Genomic DNA, 5,000 nt, shown 5'->3' on the forward strand with positions numbered 1-5,000 from the left:
CAAATTAAGCCGCAGGCTCCACTCCTGGTGGTGCCCTTCCGTCAATTCCTTTAAGTTTCAGCTTTGCAACCATACTTCCCCCGGAACCCAAAAGCTTTGGTTTCCCGGAGGCTGCCCGCCGAGTCATCGGAGGAACTGCGGCGGATCGCTGGCTGGCATCGTTTATGGTTAGAACTAGGGCGGTATCTGATCGCCTTCGAACCTCTAACTTTCGTTCTTGATTAATGAAAACATACTTGGCAAATGCTTTCGCTTCTGTTCGTCTTGCGACGATCCAAGAATTTCACCTCTAACGTCGCAATACGAATGCCCCCGCCTGTCCCTATTAATCATTACCTCGGGTTCCGAAAACCAACAAAATAGAACCGAGGTCCTATTCCATTATTCCATGCACACAGTATTCAGGCGGGCTTGCCTGCTTTAAGCACTCTAATTTGTTCAAAGTAAACGTGCCGGCCCACCGAGACACTCAATAAAGAGCACCCTGGTAGGATTTCAACGGGGTCCGCCTCGGGACGCACGAGCACGCACGAGGCGGTCGCACGCCTTCGGCTCGCCCCACCGGCAGGACGTCCCACGATACATGCCAGTTAAACACCGACGGGCGGTGAACCAACAGCGTGGGACACAAATCCAACTACGAGCTTTTTAACCGCAACAACTTTAATATACGCTATTGGAGCTGGAATTACCGCGGCTGCTGGCACCAGACTTGCCCTCCAATAGATACTCGTTAAAGGATTTAAAGTGTACTCATTCCGATTACGGGGCCTCGGATGAGTCCCGTATCGTTATTTTTCGTCACTACCTCCCCGTGCCGGGAGTGGGTAATTTGCGCGCCTGCTGCCTTCCTTGGATGTGGTAGCCGTTTCTCAGGCTCCCTCTCCGGAATCGAACCCTGATTCCCCGTTACCCGTTACAACCATGGTAGGCGCAGAACCTACCATCGACAGTTGATAAGGCAGACATTTGAAAGATGCGTCGCCGGTACGAGGACCGTGCGATCAGCCCAAAGTTATTCAGAGTCACCAAGGCAAACGGACCGGACGAGCCGACCGATTGGTTTTGATCTAATAAAAGCGTCCCTTCCATCTCTGGTCGGGACTCTGTTTGCATGTATTAGCTCTAGAATTACCACAGTTATCCAAGTAACGTGGGTACGATCTAAGGAACCATAACTGATTTAATGAGCCATTCGCGGTTTCACCTTAATGCGGCTTGTACTGAGACATGCATGGCTTAATCTTTGAGACAAGCATATGACTACTGGCAGGATCCACCAGGGAGCTGCGTCAACTAGAGCTGAGCAGCCGGCCGCCCGGGAGTGTGTCCCGGGGGCCCGCGCGAACACGCAAGCGTCCGCTCAATTATTCTGCAAACAGGAGGAGGCTGAGCTCCCCTGCACAACACACCTCGAAACCCTCTCAGGTCCCGGCGGCGCGCAGCGCCGTCCTAAGTACTTGGTCGGGTTCGAGAGAGGCGCAATCGCCCGGAGTTAGGCGAGTAGACGCTTTAGGTGCGACCACCCGTGCTCCCAACTGAGCTTGCCGCTGCCGACAGAGGCCCGGGAGCGTGCTGTCGTGGCATTGCCGGCGGGAGACAACACGCGCCACCTACGGTGACCGGCAGCTCCAACGCCAGCGCCACAGAAGGACAAAAGCCCCACTTGGGTGCCGAAGCGAACTCTCCCAGCACAGCGCACGCGCCAACACGTCCGCACAGCTGCGATACAAACCACCTGCGAGAACCGCTGGGGCGACCGAGCAGCAGACGGCGTCGCGGCGCCGAGCGCCGGGCGGCGGCGCATCCTCAGCGCACACAGTCCTCAATCGGACCAGCACACTGCAGATGGCCACCGCGCTTCGCACCGGGCCCGCGAGGACCTACTTTGGCCGCAAGGCGCCGCGAGCAGGGGGCGCCGGCGCGCAGCTGCGCCGCCTGCCGCGTCCGTCGGCCGGCGCGCCTGCCACTGGCCGCCCCCACCAGCCGGCTGTAGCGCGTGCGCCCACGCACCGCGCTGCCAGCACGCCGGGCGGCCCCCCCTCACCGGCCGGGGACGGTCCCACCCAGCCACCGCCGCGTATCGCCTCACACCCAGATCCCCTTTCGCGTTCGTGGGCATGGTGGGTCCCCTTTCACGTTCGTGGGCATGGTGGGTATCCCTGAAACAACCGGTTAATAGCTCGACCGATCGTCGCCAACACTGATTCACCTCTAGCGAGAACAACCGCACCACAACGGGTTACCTGTTGTTCATTTGCGTAACGTCACCAGCAAACGTAGACGTCCATCGCCATTTGCAACGAGTATTGCATGCCTGTGTCAGGTGTCACAACACACTACGTCTGCCCACATAGACGCAACAACATGTGCACGCCTCGAGAACACGTGGAAGGTAGCCCCCGTACGTATGCGGTGTCCATTGCGCGAACGACTGTCAGCCGGCCTCTGCAGGATGTCGCAGATGTGGAACGCGGTGCAACATGCTATCACGGTGTGTGAGAAGAGACGACTACGTCCGAATACTCGCTCCACTACATCAACAGACTGCTCATGCTGATCGCCATCCAGGGCGTCCGTTCCTCCCACACGTCTGAATGGCGTACCACACTGCAATCCAGCTCTTATAGGGAGACGACACGTAGCTGCGTGCACAATATTTGGACTGTATGGTCTGCCGTTGCTAGGCGCAGTCGTCGTACGGTCACACATGTGCCACGATGTATCATTCAGTACATACGGACCAATGTGCAGTACAGTTTGTGGGTTTTGCGTACATCGGCGGACAGGTGACAGGCCGTACCACAACGTAGGCTGAGTACGTCGGCATGCGAAGGGCATTGAACATGCAAACTTCTCAACGACCAGCTTGCGAAGGCAGGGGGGAAGGGGGGGGGGCATGTACGTCCTGCTGCTATCCACATTACAGTGTATAGCAGGAGCATGTGGAAAGTCAGCAACACCTGCAAGGTGTTTAACATGACGCGATACACAGGGGACCGGGCAGTGCGAATAGCGAACTATATTGCGAGGGTTGCGGTTAGGCAACACTACACTAATTTAACGAGTTGCATAACAATTACAGAGCAGGTTCAGCGACAACGTGCGTCAGGTTAAGGCGCAATATAGGTTAGGTTGAGGCACAATATAGGTTAGGTTAAGGCACAACATGGGTTACGTTAAGGCACAAATTGGGTTACGTTAAGGCACAACATGGGTTACGTTAAGGCACAACATGGGTTACGTTAAGGCACAAATTAGGTTACGTTAAGGCACAAATTAGGTTACGTTAAGGCACAAATTAGGTTACGTTAAGGCACAAATTAGGTTACGTTAAGGCACAAATTAGGTTACGTTAAGGCACAAATTAGGTTACGTTAAGGCACAAATTAGGTTACGTTAAGGCACAAATTAGGTTACGTTAAGGCACAAATTAGGTTACGTTAAGGCACAAATTAGGTTACGTTAAGGCACAAATTAGGTTACGTTAAGGCACAAATTAGGTTACGTTAAGGCACAAATTAGGTTACGTTAAGGCACAAATTAGGTTACGTTAAGGCACAAATTAGGTTACGTTAAGGCACAAATTAGGTTACGTTAAGGCACAAATTAGGTTACGTTAAGGTACAATATGGGTTAGGTTAAGGTACAATATGGGTTAGGTTAAGGTACAATATGGGTTAGGTTAAGGTACAATATGGGTTAGGTTAAGGTACAATATGGGTTAGGTTAAGGCACAACGTAGGTTAGGTTAAGGCACAACGTAGGTTAGGTTAAGGCACAACATAGGTTAGGTTAAGGCACAACATAGGTTAGGTTAAGGCACAACATAGGTTAGGTTAAGGCACAACATAGGTTAGGTTAAGGCACAACATAGGTTAGGTTAAGGCACAACATAGGTTAGGTTAAGGCACAACATAGGTTAGGTTAAGGCACAACATAGGTTAGGTTAAGGCACAACATAGGTTAGGTTAAGGCACAACATAGGTTAGGTTAAGGCACAACATAGGTTAGGTTAAGGCACAACATAGGTTAGGTTAAGGCACAACGTAGGTTAGGTTAAGGCACAACGTAGGTTAGGTTAAGGCACAACGTAGGTTAGGTTAAGGCACAACGTAGGTTAGGTTAAGGCACAACGTAGGTTAGGTTAAGGCACAACGTAGGTTAGGTTAAGGCACAACGTAGGTTAGGTTAAGGCACAACGTAGGTTAGGTTAAGGCACAACGTAGGTTAGGTTAAGGCACAACGTAGGTTAGGTTAAGGCACAACGTAGGTTAGGTTAAGGCACAACGTAGGTTAGGTTAAGGCACAACGTAGGTTAGGTTAAGGCACAACGTAGGTTAGGTTAAGGCACAACATAGGTTAGGTTAAGGCACAACATAGGTTAGGTTAAGGCACAACATAGGTTAGGTTAAGGCACAACATAGGTTAGGTTAAGGCACAACATAGGTTAGGTTAAGGCACAACATAGGTTAGGTTAAGGCACAACATAGGTTAGGTTAAGGCACAACATAGGTTAGGTTAAGGCACAACATAGGTTAGGTTAAGGCACAACATAGGTTAGGTTAAGGCACAACGTAGGTTAGGTTAAGGCACAACGTAGGTTAGGTTAAGGCACAACGTAGGTTAGGTTAAGGCACAACGTAGGTTAGGTTAAGGCACAACGTAGGTTAGGTTAAGGCACAACGTAGGTTAGGTTAAGGCACAACGTAGGTTAGGTTAAGGTACAACGTAGGTTAGGTTAAGGTACAACGTAGGTTAGGTTAAGGTACAACGTAGGTTAGGTTAAGGTACAACGTAGGTTAGGTTAAGGTACAACGTAGGTTAGGTTAAGGTACAACGTTGGTTAGGTTAAGGTACAACGTAGGTTAGGTTAAGGTACAACGTAGGTTAGGTGAAGGCGCAATGTAGGTTAGGTTAAGGTACGATATACCTTAGGTTAAGGTACAATATCGCTTAGGTTAAGGTACAATATAGCTTAGGTTAAGGTACACGTTGTA

At 51.0% G+C, this 5,000-nt stretch overlaps 1 non-coding gene across 1 annotated transcript in view; it reads right to left on the reverse strand.

Moving 5' to 3' along the window:
* Positions 1-1,286, reverse strand: part of LOC126435855 (small subunit ribosomal RNA) — a 1,909-nt gene extending 623 nt beyond the window's left edge. The window contains exon 1 of the ribosomal RNA XR_007580243.1: positions 1-1,286. This exon is cut by the window's left edge and continues 623 nt beyond it. This is a non-coding gene — a ribosomal RNA (small subunit ribosomal RNA).
* Between the last annotated feature and the right edge of the window lie 3,714 nt (positions 1,287-5,000).

This window comes from Schistocerca serialis, unplaced genomic scaffold (assembly GCF_023864345.2).
Source record: "Schistocerca serialis cubense isolate TAMUIC-IGC-003099 unplaced genomic scaffold, iqSchSeri2.2 HiC_scaffold_1220, whole genome shotgun sequence".
NCBI classification, from domain to species: Eukaryota; Metazoa; Arthropoda; class Insecta; order Orthoptera; family Acrididae; genus Schistocerca; species Schistocerca serialis.